The sequence below is a fragment of the Talpa occidentalis genome, unplaced genomic scaffold (genome assembly GCF_014898055.3).
Source record: "Talpa occidentalis isolate TD23 unplaced genomic scaffold, MPIMG_talOcc4v2.1 talOcc4.7, whole genome shotgun sequence".
NCBI lineage: Eukaryota > Metazoa > Chordata > Mammalia > Eulipotyphla > Talpidae > Talpa > Talpa occidentalis.
The window spans coordinates 6,477,433-6,497,302 of record NW_023605083.1 but is presented as its reverse complement, the minus strand read 5'-3'; the positions used below and the strand labels follow the sequence as shown (position 1 = coordinate 6,497,302).

The following is a 19,870-nucleotide window of genomic DNA, read 5'->3' as shown; positions in this document are numbered from 1 at the left end:
GCGTGGCGCCCACCCTGGATGGAGGGCATACCGGGCGATTGCCAGCGGTGACACCATGGCCTTGCCCCAGCAGGGTGTGCATGAGTTGGCAGGGTCCAGCGGCAGTGAGTAGTCTGGACTTGAGGCCTTGTCAGGCAGTCCCTGTCAGCCGGGCTCAGGGCCTGGGCTGTCCTGGACAAGTGACCGAGTGTTTCCGCAGCTCCTCTGGCCTGCCCATCGGCCCGGAGTGTTGAGTTGCGCACACCTTGTTCCCCAGGCAAAGCTGCCGCCCCAGCCAGGCTCTCCACCCCTCAGGCAGGGCCCCACGACAAAGCCGTGCACGCTGCTGTCTCTGCGGCCTCCCGGAGCTCGAGCTCCAAGCTCCCTTTCCGAGGTGCCTGGGGCTGCTCCAAGTCGCTCGCGTAATCTTCCCGCGATTTGTCAGTTTCCAGCGGGTTGTCAGTCACAGGCTCCAAAGAATGTTTCCTAGTGACAGACATAATTGTACTTAACTTTTTGCGTGGATGTTATCAATCTGTGACAGATACTCTGGGAAATGGGGCATTTCGATGCAGAAGGTCTGTCACATGCATTTAGTCTTCCTCTCAGGGACACCAGAATTCAGTCACAACTTTTGCATGTCGATGTCAGGTTTTGAGAACATAGATCCTTACTGACCTCAAAAATCATCCCGTCACTCCCACCCCGGGGCTGTCATCTAAAAGGTTAATGGCTCCTTGGAAAGGAGAGCGAGAAGCACGTGCCACTGTCTGGGATTCAGGCCGTGCCCGCCAGGCCACCCCCCACATCCCTTGTCAGAGCCCTAGGGCTGCAGGCTCCATCCTGGCCCAGCAGCCCTGCCTCACCCTGGACAGCGGGTCAGCTCAGCTACTCCCTGGTCACCTCACGGTGTGAGCCAGTCAAAGGGCGGGCCTGTACTCAGCTGCCAGGGGCCTCTTGTCCAGGCCAACAGCCTGGTGCCCACGGGCTGCCTTCCGCCAGGGTTCAGTGCGACATGCTCTTTACTCCAGATGACATCTGTCACCTGTCCTGTGGCTGCAGAACTTGAACATGAGGCCCAGGGTTGCACAGGGGAGACTGAGTTTTCCTTCTCTTGTTGTGGTATTTGCCATCTCTCCTGATGGCAGAGGGAGCCTTGGTTGGGGGCATTTTCCCTGGAGGAGATGGCTCAGCCTGGAGGGTGGAGGGAATTCTGTTGTAGCGTTGATGCTGTGGTTTATTGCCAGGGGCCACCTTTATCTGTCCTGTGTCCAGGTGAGGGAGGCAAGGCCAAGGGCCCATCCCAAAGATCCTTCCCTCCAGTAGTGAACAAATAATAGCCTGGATTTTGAGCTCCACCTTCATAGTAGTAGAGAGAGTTTGGGGACATGTGAGCTGGGGTGGGGGAGTCTCTGCCTGGTCCCCTTAAAGGAGGGTCTTGCTGTGCAGCTAGTGTCCAGGGCCCTTGTTCCCCTGTCCAGACATAACTGTGCGTCTGGCTGTCCTTTCCCTTCACACTACATCCACATGACTTTGTCTAACTCTGAAGATGGGACACACCTTTTCATCTCCTTCCTTGACACACCACCCTTTTAAGGTGGCCACTGTATTACAGACTTTTTCACCCGGAGTACAAGCTCTGACACTGTCACAGGGCAGGGAGAGGGGCACCTCCGAGCCCCCAAACCTGCCCATTCTAAGTAGGGTCTGCCATCCGTTGCATCAAGACAGAACATACTCTAGTATGTAAGAACTTAAAAGGGAAGGAACTTTAATACAATTAGTGTGCAACAAAGAAAAGACAAAGAATATAGTTTCCAAATCCAACACCCAAAGTACCATCCCCTTGTGGGTAAATATCCAGCCAAGGAGAGCCACTGAAGCCCGAAATCCTGCCACAAGTCTAAAGTACCTTCTGGTGGGGACTCATGGAAAAGGGTCAGAAACAGTCAGACAAGTCTGGAAGGAAAAAGAGCAAAATCAAAATCAAGATAAAATCTACCATTGTTAAGCTCCCCACGGGTCTCTCACGCACATCTTTTTCAACCAGTCCTGGACCAAGAAACAAGCGCAGCTTCTTCACATGTCTCTCTGCTCTACGTGCCTCCTCCAGGTCTCCTTCTGGCTCTCCTTGCTTCTTCCTTCCTTCCCCTGTCTCCTCTCCAGCTTCTCCTCCTCACTGCTCAGCTCCACCCTCCCTTGGGAACCTGGAACCTCCCCTTTTCCGGGGTCCGCCCTGTTAGAACACTGCATTTGAGTTGCCCTTGCCTGCATGCATAGCCGTCCACCCGCTCCAGGGAAGGACCCACAGCAGGGCATCTCAGAGAAGACCCTTGGCGTTGGATGGACCTGAACACAGTTAGTTAGTTAGTTAGTTACTTACTTAGTTAGTTAGTTAGTTAGTTAGAGGCTGGGCTTCCAGGCCCAGATCTTACTTAAATAGCCTGCACTTACATTCTTTGCCTAGAACCTTCAATTCCACGTTGCCTCCTGTCCAGTGGGGCTTTCAAATATGCACACGTTCTTTTTTCTGTCCAGAACCTTCCCTGACTTCCTGGGGTGTGACATGTCTCATCTCTCATTAATCTGGCGGGTCTCCTCTTGGCTCCTGAGCACATCATCCTTATTCTAGAAGCTTCTCTGTGCTGGCCTGGCTTTCTGCCTCCCCTGGTGCCAGCACTTTCCCTCCTGGAAGAGGCAGACTGGACCCCAGAATGCTGCCACCTCCAGGCCTGACGTAGCTCTCGCTTCCTAGAGAGCCTGGCCATGTGATTCCCCTTCTCCATGTGCTGTCCACACCACACAGCTCGGCCTCTCATGCTCCCTGTCATTACTGCGTATGTTTATTTGGTCTCATGACTAGGTTTGCTGGCTCACTGATGACAGAGGTTCTTGTGTTTTTTCCTCTAAAGCCTCAGAAAACTCTAGCCACACAGAAATCGGACTGATGATAAGTTGCATCACTGCACTGAAATTCAGCAAGTACTTCCGCCTCTGTCATCTCCTTTGGTGCTCACAGTCATGTTCAGAAAACTGCGTGGTCCCAGAATGGTAGGGACCTCTGAATTTCAGGTGCCTGAAAGTCATAAGTACTCAAAACATGTTTACTGAATGTATATTTAGATACATAGAACCAGGTATCTCATATTTTCCATCTCTCCTTCCATCTTCTTTTTATTCATCAGTTCATCCATCACCTATTTGTCCATCTGTCCACCCACCCACCCATCCAGTTATCTATTTATCTACCCATCCATGAGTCAGTCCATCCATCCGTTCATCCACTTACTCATAAATCCATTCGCCCTTTCATTTGCCAATCCATCCTTCTACCCATCCATCCATCCTTCCACCCACCCATCCATCCTTCCTTCCACCCACCCACCCACCTACCCATCCACCCACCCTCCCATCCATCCATCTTTCCATCCATAAATCAGAAATATATTGCATTTACTAGGTATCAGGTACTGTTCTAAATGCTTTACAAATAATAACTCATCCCATCCTAATAATAGCTCTGTGAGTTGGGTACTAGTCACCTCTATTTTAAGATGAGGAAACTGAGATTGAGGATGTTAAGTTCCTTTCCCAGGGTCACGGCCAAGTGTCAGGGCACGATGTGAATCTAGGTAGGTAGGCTACCTTAGACCTGAGGACTGTCCTTGTGTCCCATCACACATAGTCACAGGGTCACTGGTTGGAAGCATTTCATCATCAGCTGTGAGGGGCTGATGGTTGGGGTGCACCCACCCAGCTGTCCCTTCCTGTACCGCCTCCAGGGTCCTGACCAGTCCCCAGGGGGTGTGGACTTCCCAGAGCTGCAGGCTCATTGTCCTCTGGTCAGATGGAAGCCACCGAGCAGCCTGCCCTTCCTTAGGGGCCGTGAGAATGTTGGGTCCATCTGCTTGGGTGGTAAATGATGGCCGAGGGAACACGAAGACGCCACACACAAGAGGGTCCCCGCATCACAAACCCCCTCAAGTGGTTCCAAAGCCCGCCCTGCAGCAGAGTCACAAGCAGACTGATTTATTCTGAGTGTCTTTAAGGGGCTGCTGTTGCAGAGCTGTGACTGTTTCTGTAACAGCATCAAACTTAGTTTTGGTGTCAGAGTAATTCTGAAGGCTAAATCTCATTAAGCTGCAGTTTGGTATTGTTAGCTATGAATGATGAGTTTAGGCTGAGCAATATACTTTTTGATATTAATTTTTAATATGGCTTCTTGGGAAGTCGGCGCTTCTATTTAATGAAGAATTGACTATTAGTCAATACAGCTTCCACCTCTGAGCTGGTCTTCCTGGCCTTCACGCTCACACGTCAGATTTTGACAAGGTAGCTGCTGCTTGTAAATGTGTTATCTTTGTAATTTTTGTGACTTTGTGAGTGTCTTATTTTTCTTGGTGGTTGGGATGGGTTATGTGTGTTTCTTACTGTTGTCCCAGAAAGCAGGGTTATAAATGTGAAATTATTTCCTCCTGTGCTGGGTTCTCAAGTGTATGAGGGCTCTTTGTGCCGTTTGTTTAAGCTCCGGGGTTTGGAGAAAGGCCTTTTTCAGGATTATGAAAATAGTTTTCCATGTGTCAGAACAGATTTATCCGTTCACTTTAGGGTCGGTTTTGTGAACCAGACCATTTAGAGGAGGGTATTTTGCCTTTTATCAGAGTGGAAGCTGACAGTCTATTTGCAGGTAGCTCTACGGAATATTTCACCCGAGTCTCTCAGTGTAAATCTAGCCGCCAGACAAAGTCAAAATGGGTGTTAAGCGAAATTTCCTGAGATTTTACTGCCCTGCACACACACCCCCCTCCGATGCTGTTCTATTTCAAGGCAGGGTTTTAATTATTAATTTGGATATTTAATAAAATCCTTTGCCTGCAGTAACTTTTAAAAGGTCTTCTGAATTTATTTGCTTAGGGTTTTTGCCCAGGGGTAGCATGGCTTTCTACTTGAATATCCTTCTCAAGCAGCAGATGTGTTGTTTCCAGTTGAATAATAATAATTATTATTAGTATAAATACAATCATCGTCATCATCATCATTATTATTTCAGCCTCAGTTTTTTGAGCATCTTGGCCCAGGCGCTGTGGAAACACTCTGTGTTGTTTTAGTCTTTGTAACCACACAGTGAGTTGGATAATGGTGTCCTCATTTTAAGAGAGGAGGTGAGAGAAAGGGCAGAGCCAGAACCTGGAGGAATCAGGGTCCAGCCCGACCCCACCTGCCTTCAAGATGCCTCAGGACTTGAGAACTCCGAGCCCCCTCCCTTGAGTCCCCCGGGGCCCCCCACATACAGCTGTGAACTGCTCCAGATTGCAGTCCACACACACCTCCTTGCCAGCCACTGCTTTATTTTGCTAAACAAATTGTTTTCCACAGCTTTTGAGATTGATGGGGCAAAGAGAGAAGAATGTTGCCCCAGGTCCTCTGTTAGAAGTCTGTCCTTTGCGCCCACATGGGGCCTTCCGGGAAGCAGGGTTTGGGGACCTCACGGCTCGTGAATTTGGGGAAAGCGGATATTTTAGTAGGCTGGAAGAAGATGAAAAGCTCGCTGCACCCATATGTTCTTTGTTTTTAAAAGTAAGGTCAGTGAGGTTTAGAGACCCTTTAAATATTTCAGTTTATAAGATTAGACTAGATCATCTGGAATGGAGGAGGCGGGCCCTGGGTCCAGACTCGGCTTCTTTTTTCATTTCTTTTATATGGGAGGTAGGTGTTTTGGCATCGCCGGGTCCAAGTGTAATAAAACTCACATGTAGTGAATAAATACCATGATCTGGAGCATTGCCGCAGCTATGAAAGTGAGTTTCCTCTTATAAGTAATCAGTGGCTTGAAAAGGAGCACGTTGGTACAGAAGGGCAACTTAAGGAACCAGAAACTCCCAAGGTTTAAGAACAATTGTCTCTGGCACTTTTCTAAGGAAGCATTTTCTTCACGCAATTCAGTCTTCCCGTGTTGCTTTTAAACACCCACCCTGAAATGTGTATTTGAACCATTTAAACGCTAACATGTGTACATCTTTCGCCCTCATTTTCTGATGAATTATGAATGGTGAACGATGTGGAGGTTGTTTTTCTTGATCCCGAGGGATTTGTGGAAGCTAAGAATCTGAGTGACTGTCTAGCCTGAGCCCAAGTTTGCAGCGAGGGGCCTTTGGAAGTGACTTGTTGATGCTACGCAGCAGGAGAGGGGAGCTGGGGTCTGGTTTCTGTGACAATGAGCCTAGCTCTGCAACCCCCCACCCCACTGCATGAGCTGCTGGGAGACGCCCACAGAGGGGGCCTGCGGAGGGGTGCGCTGGCCAGCTTCCACGAGGCCAAGTGCACGAGAAGAGGGGCCTGGCCTGGGTGGCCTCTGGCCGCCCTTCCCCACCTCGGTGCGCAGACACCAGGCTCCTGCCGTGGCCTTCACTGTCACGCCGCCTTCAGTCTTCTTACCTCTTCGATTCTAAATTTCCTAAGTCATTTGTCACTTTAGAGGAGGGAGTCATTAATAACCATTATTTAAAACTGTCGAGGCTTCCTCTCTGGGTGTGACTAGCTGAGTTAAGCATCCAAAAAATTGGCCTTGTTGGTGCAAACAGGCGCCCACGCTGACAGCTCGGGGGCCCTGCCGCACCCCTGCCCCAGCCTCTGGGTTCTGCTGCTCCGGGTCTGTCTTTAATCACCAAGAGGGTGGCAAAGGGTTGGTTAAAGCCTGTCCTCCTGGAATTCATTAGGCTTATAACCAAAGACTGTGTCGTAAATTGTTGATTTTTTTTTTAACCACTTGGAAAAAATTTCTCCTTAACTATTTGATTTTTAATGTGCTTTATAAAAAAGAAAGACTTTTCTCGTCAACTTTCGACAGAAGAGTTCAGAAACCCTGACTTCAGATCCCACTGGGCCTGGCCTGAGTGGTCATGCTGAAAGGAAGCTGCCGTCCGGTCCGGTCAGCCTGGGGCTGGGGGCGGAGGCCAAGGAAGACCCCAGCCTCCTGATGGCGGTTAAGAGAAAGAATCGGCCTTCACCATGTGTTAATGCACGCTGTTATTCCTCAACATTAAAATTCCACTAAAGTACTAATAATTACTGTTAATATCTTTCAGTGGAAACTTACAGTAAAGGAGCAATAGTAGAAACAGTATTTAAGGGAGAGCTGCCGGCATGATAAGAATGCAAATAAGTGTTATTAGTCTAATGATTTCGCCGTCGCCATGGCTGTGCGGCGGCAGCGTTGTGAATATGTCATCCGGCACCCGTGAATTTGGAAAGTGTGTCAAAACACAACTTCAATTAGTTTGCTCTAATTATGGCTCTGGAGAGTTTGTAACTACATCACTCCTCATTAAAAGAGATTTTCTTATGTGGATTAATGTAATATACAAAGGAAAGTTTGAAAGTTCCTGACGCCATTTGCTCCCGCAACCAGCAGGCTGGGAGTTGCTGGAGCCTGGGTCTCCCGCTGCTGCCTTGATGGTGGGGCCCGGCTGGGGCTGCATCCCAGGAGGCCACCCCACCAGGGCCCTCTTTCCTCTGTCCGGTGATCGGGCCATTGCAAATAGAGCTTTGAATCAATGAGATGGTCACTGAACCCATCTCGAGCTTTTAAGAGAAAATTGCTCGTCCGAGACTCTCAGGATGGCCCTCATTCTCAGCATCTCGGTGGAATCCGGAAGCAGGAAGCTCTCCAAACCTATCTCCCAGACGTGCAGTGCCCAGAGGCAGCCTTTGGTCCTGTCCGGGGGCCTTGGCCAGATTACGTAGGAAAATGTGATTTCCGGTCATGCTAAGTCCCTTGGCATCTCTCAAAAGTCAATAAATCTTTTATACAGTGAGAAAGAGAAGTTGAAGGAAATTACAATCACTTGTCTGAACGGATTTGTATTGCCAAGCCTCTGTCATTTTGAAAAAAGAAAGTCAGATTCACCTTTGCCTGTTCTGTCACTGGCCTTCCCCTCCCCTGGGCTCCTGGAGCTTTGTGGCCCCTCTCACTGCCCCTTCTCCCAAGCAGCAGGTGACTTCCCAGGCAGGAAGCTCAGAGGCACATTTTGAATCCAAGAGTTAAAGTCTAGGATGTCCGGTCAAGGAGGCCTGGGTTCCAGTCACCTGTCCAATTTAATTGCACAGTGCAGTGTCACAAATACGACTGTGAACACTTGCCTGCTTCTGCTGGGTTTGGTGCACACATGTGTGATGAGCACCGGGGCTGCCTTCACACCAATCTTGAGCGTGTTTTCTTGAGCCAGTTGTATCTATCCCCGAGCCTCAGTTTCTGCCTCTATGAAGCCTAAGAGGGCTGCCTTTGCACAGCTCCCCCGTGTGACCTGAACGGGGGAGCCCTCGCAGGCACCCAGCGGGCGCCTGGTAGGAAGCTGCTTCCTGCCATTGTTCAGAGTTGTTTCAGTATTTAGTTTGGGGCCCAAGCAGCACGTTCCCAGTTCTCTGGGGCTCCCTGGGGCAGCCCTGTGCTCCTTCCTGCCCAGCCGAGGCTGTCACCACCGCCCCTTGCCTTCTCACGGGCTGGCCTGGGTCTGGCGGCCTCCCCGGCGCCCTGGGCTGCGCCACGCTGTGCTCACAGGTGAGCAGCTGGTAAGGGGTTAAGACAGTAATTGTGTAAGTCTTCCAGACTTTCTCCCAGTTCTGCGATAATTTGATGAAGAACTTCACCCTAATTAAATATTCAAATTAGGAATAAGTGTCAATATGGCTTCCCATTGCCTGGAATGATGATTAATTGTATTCAAAACTCCAGTGGCCTGCTGTAATCTAAACCAAACCGTTGTTCTTGATTATTTCTGCACCACACTTGCCATGTTTTTGTTTTAAGATTTAAACTAGTAATTGATTTGCCATATGCTGTCGAGCTGCACATGCTTTAAAGCTACGTGTTTCGGAACGTGGGGAATTTGGAATTATGATTTCCTTAGTCTTTCAGTGGCAGCCCTTTTTTCCTTGTCCAGTGTGGTTTGGTTGTGTGTGTGTGCGTGCGTGTGCGTGTCTTTGTTGCCCATGAGGAAAATTCATTATATAGTCAAGTTGGAAGGGAGACGTTATATTGATTATGGCAAATGGGTTGCTTGAATGGAAGGTGAGCAAGTCTGCATTTATACTTACTTTATGCTTAGCACTGTGTCGCTAAAGAACGTGGCATAGTGGGAAAAGCCTAAACTCGAACCCCAGCTCTGCCAGCTTCTTCAGCTGTGTGACGTTGGGCAAATTCCTTAACCTCTCTGAACCTCCTTCTCCCCATCCGTAGTCTATAATACTTAACCTTGGTGGGTTGTGAGGATTGGTGATGAGCAGGAAGCATGAAGTGGTCACTGCCGTAGTCACAGATGATCCGAGAACAGAGGCTCCAGCGCCCGCCTCCTCCAGAAAGCCTCTCCCAGCCCTCACAGAGGTGACGCCCACTGTGGGCTCGGGTAGCCTCTCGCCCATCCCTCACCAGGGACCTCTCTCAGGACCTTGTCTTGCCTCCTGAACTGCTCAGGCCTTTCCTCCCCATCGTGTTCCTTGCTCTTGGTGGGTGAGCCCCGGGTTCCCACGTCCCCTGACACTCCCCAGGGCTGGTTCCCCAGGGCTGGGTGGGTCCCAGCACACAGTAGGTGCTCAGCAGCTGTTTGCTGCTGTCTTGTTTTCCGCCACCGTTTTAAAGTTGAAGCACATAACCTTACAGTCTTTTATTTGCATCTCTTAGGCTGTTTAGAGCTTTATGCTTTATAATTTAGCAAATTTGCGTGTTTCAATTTACTTGTAGTTAAATTCCTAGCAGGGAAATGTAAGTCTCATTTTTTTTAAATAATTTTTTGGAAGTGATTTTAGACTCACAACAAGCCTACACTGTACCTTGAGGGAAAGGTACTGAGATTCCGTCCTCACACAGGCGGAGCCTCCTGCATTGTCACCACGATAATGGCTCCCCCATTTTTAGACCAAGTCTAACCCTACGCTGGCTGGCACAGCATGATCACCCAAAGCCCTCAGTCTGCCTCTGGGGGCCACACTTGCCGGTGCGCCCTCTGCAGGTTTGGCAAACGCAGACTGACACTCCACTGTTAGAACCTCGCAGAGTGTTTCGCTGCCCTGCACACCTTCCCGCCACCGTGTCCCTTCTGGCTGCCACCGACCTCGTCACTGTCACCATAGTCTTGCCTTTTCCAGAACGTCCTATGGTTGGAATCACACAGTAGGTCGATTTTTCGGGTTGACTTCCCATTAGTGATGCACAGTGATCATCAGCTCAGCATCAAACACAGTACTTGGCACACAGTAGGAGCTCAACTAAAAACTGCTCCGAGTCAGTCGCAACAGACTGCTATTAGCACCCCGTGTGCCTGCGATGCCACTGCCCGTCTCCCTTGGGTGACGTCAATGCATTCACTATTTGGAATTAATTTTGGAACTAAGTTTTAGGTCTGGGCATAGAAAGTTCATGAGTGGATGTTACCATAGAGGAAACCGGTCTGCTTTGGGTATTAGAAACCCTCACGTGACTTTGCTGGCATTAATCGCAAAACAAAGCGCCTCATCGTACCCTGAGAAATGGCAGTAAATCTACCATTCCTTCCTGAGGTTGGCTCCAAGATCATTGAGAAAAGAAAAATCGCCACACCTACAAATATTTTAGGGCTTAATGTCATCAAAGTGATTCTTTCTGTTTTAGTTAGACCAAGTAACAAGAAACAATTGCAGCCTTTTCTCTGGGTGTTAAGAGACCTGGACGGCGACTCATAACCTCAGTATGGGGGCGCAGGGCCCCTGGAGCAGGGCCCCGCTGTGAAGTCTTGGAGGAGGCCACTCCTGCCGGTCAGACCCTTCCAGCTGAAAATGATTCATTTTAATTACCTTCCAGGGCAATCCGGTACCCGAGCATATGGTCTTTAAGAAATCAGCTCCCCTAACTGTCAGCGAGTGTGGGCAGTGGTCAGGGACCGCGTTCTGACACCGCTGACCAGCCTTGGGGAGCGGGAGCCCTAGAAGGTGCTTATTAAAATGCCAGCAGGTGCGGCAAAGGTCCCCATTCCTGTGACTCCCTCACCCCACTTGTGCCAGGTGTTTTATAAGCGCCTTTTTCTTCATTAAATGGCATTCATTAAGCACGTCCTTACACCTGGCACAGAAGCTGTGCGTCACAGATGATTTCTTCCCAGTGGTATTTGCAGGAAGAAACTGGAGTTTCATTTAGGTGTTTGCTGCGTTCTTCCTCCCCGGGACCACCGTAGCTCAATCACCGTGGCTTCGCACGCCCCCCCTTGCACACCTTCTCCGGTCCTTGTCTGCCGCAGACGCGTTACCCAGCAAACAAGGTGTTCCTTTAGCACCGAGTGCCGGCTGGGTGCTCTCATCTGCACCTGCTCCACCGACTCCGAGAACAATTCGAGTTTTTGCCGTCTTCTTTGTACTGATTTTTTGTTCCCAACAAGAAGTTATTTTTAACACATGAAAATATATGAAGAGGCGGGGTGGGGGTAGGGAAATGCCCACTGTCACCCAAGACCCCTGCCAGCCCGTACCCCCTGCTAAGCTGGAACCCCCCCCCCCCATCGCTCCTGGTCCTTCTGTTCCGTGGCAGCCACAGCACACGTGCACCCCTGGAAATGTGGTGCTCCTGTGGCGATTTACGTATAGGTCACCCCGCCCCCTGCCTCATCTTGGTATCTGTTTTATTTCCTTTTGTTTTGACCTAACAACTGTGTCTGAGATGTGGAAGTGTTGATAAAAAATGCCTGGCTCCCTCCTTCTCCGTGTTCTTACACAAACACTCCCACTTCCAAACGTTGCCCCAAGGATCCGGTCCCTCCCTCTTCCTGCAGTGTTAACACTACCCGCCCCACACACACACACTCGGTCACCCCGACTCACCATCGTGGCAAGAGCACCCCCAGTTCCTCCCAGAAAACCTTTAAACATTCCTTTATGGCTCCAAAATACTCTGAACCAGGCCTGTTACAATTTTTAGATTTTGAGGCAAACATCTCATCAGACCTGAATTCCATCATCTTCCTTCAGGTTTCAAAGCCAAGCTGTGCCCCCTCAGCAAGCGGCTGCCCCTCTCTGAGGCCTTCTGTCAAGTAGAGTGACCTGAACCTAACGTTTGTAGGATGGAATGGGGACTTCAGGATGCACGGGGAGGGTGAGCCCTGGAAAACAGCCCCGGACTCATCTTACTATTATTATCCTAAGTCCCTTCCCACACGTCAGATTATTTCCTCAGGCTACATTTCCAGGGGGACTGAGCACATTCTTGTGCCACCACTTACTTCCCATGCCTAAATCTTCACCTTGAATCCCCCGGAGCATGTTTGAATGCATTTCTTCCATAGAAAGGAACGTGAAGGATCTTTCTGTTGGCCTTGTTGTCTTCATGTAAAAAAGACAACTTGCAGGAGTGAAACATTTCCCTTCAAAACGCTGCAGCTCCATTGTCTTCAGGCTCCATTGTCTTTAGTATGACAGAGAAGTCTGCTGTCACCACCAGTCTGGGCAAGTGCTCCTCTGGCTGGGGGTGGGGAGCACCTCTCCTTGCCTCCACTGGGGTACTGTGACCCCTGCTGGCTTCCTTATTTAGGTTCGTTTTCTTAGACCAGGGAAGTATTTCAGCATTACTAAAGTATACTACGCTTATGAGGAACTGCATATGTGTAAAGCATAATTTGACGGCCTTGGACATACATGCACACCTGTGACACCATCACCAAAATCAAGGCTCAGGGACACCTAAGGCCCTCTGTGCTTCTCTGTATGCATCTTCCCTCCTTGGCAACCCCGATCTGCTTCCTATCCTTATAGGTGAGTTTGTGTTTTCTAGAATCTCCTAGAAATGGAATCATTTCATATATCCTCCTTTTCATCTTGATATGTTCCCATCTCCTGTGTGTAAATAGTTTGTTCCTTTTTAATTTCTGAGTAGGAGCCACTGTATGGGCAGACCTAGCTCTAAGTCCGGGAACGTGTCTTACAGATATTTCCTTCAGGTCCCTGGCTTGTCTTTTCATATTTTCATATTCTTCATATTTGAAGAACAAGACTTTAAAATGTTGAGGAAGCCCAATTTATTGCATTTGACCCCTTATAGAATGTGTGCTTTTTTAGGTCTCATATATAAGAAATCTTTGCCAATCCTTAGGTCACAAAGTTCACACTGTTCTCCTACAGGAGGCCATACTCTACTTCCTCAATCCAAATGCATTTAAATAAAGCCTCAAACCCTTGGCCTTCTGACTTGAAAGTTACCCCTTCCCTTTCTTCTATCCCAAAACAGTCCTGTGAGTCTCTTGGGCCAGTTCGTATATGAGTATGGTGTGAGGTAAGCATGAAGGATCATTGATTTGCATGTGGAATCCATTTGCTCCAGCACCATTTGTGGAAAAGAATTCCCTTCTTTGGAGTGTCGTGGCACCTTTGTGGAAAATCGATTGATCATCTCTGTGTGGGTCTATTTTTGGACTCTGTTCCCATGATCCATTATGTCTATCTCTATGCCAATACCACACCGTCGTGATTGCTGTAGATTTACACTAAATCTTGAAATTGGGTCGTCTTGAAATCAGGATTTATTTAGCTGTGAATCTCTTTATTGATTTTACTTGGAATGTTAGCTGCCCCATTGGCTTCTATATTTAGTTGGTGGATTTTTTTTTTTTTTAAATCAGGCAAGCTTTAAACTTTCTTTAGGTCATTACTTTTCAGTGTCTTCTTTCTAACACCTGGCATATTCAGGTGGGTCTTTGTTATCTATACTTGTATTTTCCCTCCTCATTGTCATCTTTGTGTTCTTCCTCTGTCTGCATTTTGGGAAATCTTGGCAGGGCGGGGGTGGGGAGACCTGCTTCTCCATGATATTACTGATTCCATTTTTTTTTTTTGAATTTTATTTCCACATTACTTCTAATGTAGATAACTTTTTATACATACGGGAGTAAATTTTTTCAGCTTAATGTTCTTTTTACCTTGTCGTGCAACATTTTTATGGGCCCTCATGAGGATATATATTTCTAGACCTAGACTGGGTGTTGGCCAAAAGGCAGGTTGTGCGAAGTGCCTTGCCCCTCCCCTCATCTCACTGGGGTGCTCATTATTTGGTAGATAATCTCCTGAATCTTCATTACCTTTCTCTGTTCTCATTAGTTTTTGTAGAACCACGGTGTCAGGAGACTGGCTAGAGCCGTCACTGGCCCTACAAATCACATAGCCCCGGTTTCTCTTTAAGGCATGCATCATTTCATCCTCCTCATTTGAATTTTTTCAGTCCTTTAAATATTTTCAACCAGCGACTCTTTAGATTATTTGTTCTTACAAAAGTTTGTGTTCTCCAAGGGCTGCATGACTGCCACTAAGATAATGGGTCCTCAGTGGACCTGTAGCTTTGAGGTGGCTTGTGAGTGAGGAGCCCGCGGCCCCAGTCAGCACATCGTAGGCCCCCCCCTCACTGACCAGTGGTCCAAGTAGCAGGCCCCTCCCGCCAGGCTGTGCCTGTTAAATCAAGATGCCTTGAAACAAGATGTATCAAATCGTGGACCTTATGGATTCAATCATCATCTTACCCCCTCCCTCTCCTCTACCCCAGAATAGTTTGTGAATCTCCTGGGCCACACAGCTCTCTTCCTGCGCCGGCCTTTTCCCCTCTCTGGCTGTGGCCCGGGTCTCCAGAGCTCTGCCCTGGTTTGGGTTCCGGAAAAGCAAAACCTTCAGGTGTCTTACATTACTTTATTCTTGAACTGAATCCTTAAAAGCAGCTCTTTGTCTGGACTTAACAAGTGAATCTCCTCCTTTATCTCTTTCACTTGTGAGAGCTTATTAACCCCCGCCCCCTTGGTACCTTTTTCTTTAATTAAGAATATATTTGAAACCCACCATTATTTTTTTTTCTTACTGCTCTTGGCCCAGTCCCATGAACTAACTTCACAACATAGTCTTTTGCAGAGTTGTATTTAACACATTGTCCTAAAAGAGTGGTTTTCAAACGTGTTGACCTCGGACTTTTACATTCTTAAAAACTGAGGATACCAAAGAGCTTTTGTTTATGTGGATGGTGCTTGTCTATATCGACCTTACATTAGAAATTGAAATCAAGAAGAATACACAGACAGCAAAGCACTGACATCATCCGAAGTCACGTACCTTCTGGAAAATTCTTCTGCTTGTGAGGGAATGAGAGTGAAAAAGTCAAGTGTGTCTTACTGTTATTATGAAACTATGAACTCCCTAAAATAGTCCTGGCAGCCCCAAGGATCTCTGGAGCATACCCTAAAAACGGTGGTCCCAGAAGGTGGCTTTGATGTAACCCTCAGTGCCCACAAAGCAGAAAGGAAGATGTAATTTCATGCCACAGAGTTTCTTTTTTGGGGGGTGTGTGTGCGTGTGTGTGTGCGCGCGCGCGCGCAGGGTGGGAGATGAAGGCAACGTCTATCTCCAAGCGTGTCTCCGCCTGACCTGCGCCCCTGACCTCTGGTGGTTCCAGAGGACAGCAGGCATCGCCATTGCCCGGGCAGAGCCGTCTTCATTATATGTGGCCACTGGGTCCAGATGATTAACGGTCACATTTTAAAAATTCACACAGACCTGGAATCAGCAGTCGAAAATACAGATTTAAATTAACAAGGAAAAAAGCAGAATCCCATCAAAGGAAATAAATCGTGCTGGCAACTATTTGTCACGTAATAAAATGTATTCTGTGACTGAAGGGCTTTTATGTGGAGCTGTCTGCAGCCTCGTGGCCATGTTAATTGAATAAGGTGCCTAAGACTGACTTGGGGGGTGGGGCAGGGGTGACATTGCCCTCACGTGGCCGGCGCCGTGTGGGCAGCATGTGGGATGCTGACCTGTTTGTCACAGAGCAACCACCGCCTGCAGAGCCGGAGCTGCTCAGTGGGGAGTGACTCTGGGCATTTTGGGGTTTGGCAGGCAGGGAGAGGCCAGAAAAGCTGGGGAGCTCCCCTCTGGCCACCCAGAGGACTGACAGTCCATCACTGGAGCCGACTGGCGGAGATGTTGGCCCTGACGGTCAGTCCTCATCCCTGTGGTCAGCACCTACAAGGATTGGGCAGAAGGGCTTCGTCCCCAGGTGCCACCCTCCACGGGCCCCTCATCTTGGCCTGCTGGTGATCTCTGAACTTTCTCAAGATCTATCGCACACTGCTCAGCCCCTTGGGGGGCCTCTGAAACGACGCCACTAAGGTGGTGTCACAGGGGGCCCTGATGATCATCGGGTTCCCGGCTTGTCAGTTCTGTTTGGTGCCAGTGGCCACCTCCTCATCCTTGTCACCGCCCGGGCAGTGTCTGGTGCCCAGGCCCTGCTGACCTGCCCAGCGGCCCTCCCCTTGCCCCCATAATGGCTGAGTCCCGGGTGGACTCCGGTGGTCTCGTTCGACAGTTAGCTTCTGGGGAAGAAGCAGCAATGTTGTCTGTGGTGTATGATCAGAAACTTTTTCCTGCTGTGAATTCCTGGTGACCGCCAGCCCGGATTCTCACACCACCCCCATGTTCCTCTGAGGTGTTGAGGAGTGGAGTGCGTGATGCAGAGACCCTTGATGGGGCAGACACACAAGTGACTCCTGGACAGGGCTGGGGTTGGGGCGCCACGCGTGAGTGGGACCTGCAGGCTCCCCGGTCCGTGGCTTCTGCACCCGCAGACTCAGGCACCGACTGACATCTGCAGTTGCTTGAATATCGTGAGTGGAACCCGCGGGTAGGAGTGGACCCGCGCAGAGTGGCCCCGGGCAGTCCCGGCCGTGCTGTGGAAGGCTGGGCAGGAGGAATAGAGGCCAAGAGCCGCTTGTGTCGAGAAGACTTGGGGGGTGTAATAGACTCGGTTCAACACTTGATTGGGTCAGCAAATGTTCAGTGCTTGTCTACTGGAGGCAGGAATTGTCCTGGGGAAATGGGTGAAAATTGATGACATCTGGCCCTGCTCTTGAGGCCGCGGCCACAGCAGGGAGGCGGGCTCGTGCCTGCGGGGACAAGCCAGGAAAGACTGTCCCAGACAGGCGCTGCTCTGGGGGTCTGGAAGGATGAGCACGCGTTTGGAGAGCGGGTATGGAAGACACGAGAATCTAAGAGGAAGGAGCAGCAGGGGTAAGGAGTCGGCTGAGACACGAAAAGGCCGTCAGATTCAAGGTTCCACTCTTTCTGCTGCAGGCAGAGGAGGGAGTGAGCAGAGGCGCCGTGGGTGCGGCTGCTGTGTGAGGACAGCTCCGCCCAGCATGTGACTATGGGTGGGGTGTCCAGGGAGAGGAGGGGCGTGCAGAGAACTGAGACAGCACGCTTTTTGCAAACAGCAACTCTTAAAAGTTTGGGGGGAAAGCCAGAAAGGACCACCTGTGAGGGAAAGAGAACCAGGGGAGGGAGAGATGCAGTGAGTGGCCAGTCAGGCGAAACCTGCTGCCCCAGAGACAAGAACACTCAGACGAAGCCATGGTGGACAGGGCAGCGAAGGAGCCAGGCACTTTGGTTTCTCCATTAGCTACTGTGTGTGCGCGCAATAAAAATGTGCCCCAAACTGTTCATGTAAAGGGTTACAGGAGGTCACCTTGGCAGGAATGGCTGAAGGTCTGCACACAGTAGGTGCTAAATAACTAGCTTTGTGACACTCTCCATTGTAATCTGCTTTATTCCCTTCTACCAGGGCATCTTCCAGTTTCCTCGCCTTCCCACAGACTGGCAATCTTTTAAAATTGTAAATTGGATCTTGTCACACCTCTGTCTAAAAGTGCTTCAGAATGAAGTCCAAACTTGCGTGGAGGTCCTGTTGTGGGCTCTGACCTCATAGCTCTCTGCCTCTTGGACCCACACCCTTTCTTTGCCCTGACCTCCTTAGGAGACCACCTACAGAGCCTGGAGGCTTGCTGCAGCCCTCTGACCCTGCCATTCTCATTTCTTCACCCAATGCCAATTCCTCCAGGAAGCCTTCCAGAGAACCCCTGCAGAGCACTTTAATTCTTCCTGCCTTCCACTGGTAAAAAGGTGTTCCTGTAGCTTCACAGATGTTTTTATGCTCCCTGGCTGCAGGGGTCCTGCTTGTCCTGACTGAGTCCCCCACAGGTCTGTGTTGACTCATGCTAGATGCTCGCAAGGCTGAACTTTGCCCACCGGTGGTACGGCTGACCCCATCTCTCCCTTACCTCCCTGCTTGCCTTTTGCTGCCATCCTGGTCCCCTGACTTCAAGGTTCTGTTAAGCCTCCACATTCCCCTGGAGGCACTGTGCACTGCACAGATGTTTTGTGTTCTTAATTAAGTTGATGCACCTTTTTAGGTCTTTCAAAGCTTAGGAATTTAAGGGTGCGGCAGCCCTGAAGCATAATTCTTCCCTGGCCCTCCCGTGCCTGGCTCCTGGGAATCCCGTTGGTACAGTAAATGCAACAAAAGCACCTACTACCCCCACGGGGCCCGTGCTGCTGTGATGCTCTGCTCCTACCATCTGGGAGTTCTTAGGTCCCCACTTTCATTTTGCACTGGGCCCCACACATCATGTCGTTGGCCGTCCCCCTCCCGGTAGGGATGCCTGAGGACCCATACAGAATGCGTGAGACCTGCCCACCCGGGGCCTGGCACCTGGCGAGCACACTCTGTCGGGTCACCTGTCATCATTTAAGCTCTGCTCAACCACAGCCACAGCCGATAATTCATTCTTCTGTTTGCTCAGCTTCATTGACTAAGTGCTGTGGTCAGAGGCATTGATCAACTGCCTAAAACCCTCCTGCAGCTGCTCCTCGCCGTCTCAGGCCGCCCACACCTGGCCCATCTTCAGAGGTACCGCGGGGGCTTGTTCAGAGCCGTTCTGCACCCAGTCCAGTGGGCTCCTGGGCGGGCAGGCGGCGTCTGCACGGTGAGCAAGTGCTCGCAACTCAGGTGCCTCCAGCTCTGCCTTGTGGGCGGAGCAGATCTTGGGCCCCGCCTTCCTTGGGCATAAAACCCAACCTCCGGCCTGGGTAGCTGGCGGCCTTTCCAACTCGGGCCGGTCTCCTTTCCAGCTTCATCCCCGTGCGCGCCTTAACCAGGCTGTCCCTGCCACCGGTGAGTCCCTCTTACTCCCATCACACGTGTCCCCTGAGAAGCGTCACTAGAAGCCCGTGCTCCTGTCTTCGGTGCTCCCTCTGAGTGCATGTCATGCTGGAGGGTGGCTTCCTCCCGCACCCCGGGGCCCCGAGCTCCTGGAGAGGCTCAGCTTTTGGCCTTCGTCAGCGTTGGTGATGAGCAGACACACTGCAAGCAGCTGCTACCTGCGGGGCCCTCAGACCAGGAGCGCGGTGGGTACCCCAAGCGCCCACCCGGTCAGCTGCCCCTGGTGGCACAGGTGGCTGCCCCGACTCACCCCGGTGCCCAGCAAACCATATGCCTTTATCTCCCTGGGCTGGTGCGACCCCAGAGACCCCTGCTCACCCCTGGCTCTGTGGGGACAGACCTGCCTAGAGAACCTGTCCCCCAGGAGCCTGTCCACATGAGAACCATTCTAGGAGGTGACATGTTTGCCGTGAAAAAGGCAGCGTGTAAAACGTAAAGCTTCCTCTGCATGTTCAATGTTCCTGCCCTCGGCCGCTTCCCTTTTGGGGACAGTAAGTACTGCCGCAGCTCAGCCCTCTGAACTGTGCAAACCAGCCCCGTCACCCAGCGAGGGGTCTTGTTGCGGCTCTCCCCCCAGACCTGTTGGGTTGAATATTTCCCCCATTCCCAGCTTCTCTGCGAATGCCAGCGGCAGCTGAGGACCATGCCACAGGGACCCATTCCCCGGGTTGAATCTTCAGTGCTCTGCGGGCCTCGTTAGCTTCAGTGGCCCACACCTGCCCCGTCAAAGACATTGCAGGTCGGTGGAAGGTGCTTTCTGAGCACCTGCGTGTGCCCACGTGCCCCCACCCCATAGCAATTAGAGGCTGTTTCCTTCTGACCCGGGTCATCAGTTGCTTGACTCACCTGGTC

General features: G+C 50.5%; 1 protein-coding gene across 6 annotated transcripts in view; it reads left to right on the top strand.

The window, feature by feature from the left end:
* The window catches only part of MVB12B (multivesicular body subunit 12B), a 376,259-nt gene that overhangs the window by 290,090 nt on the left and 66,299 nt on the right, over positions 1 to 19,870 (top strand). The window lies entirely within an intron of this gene.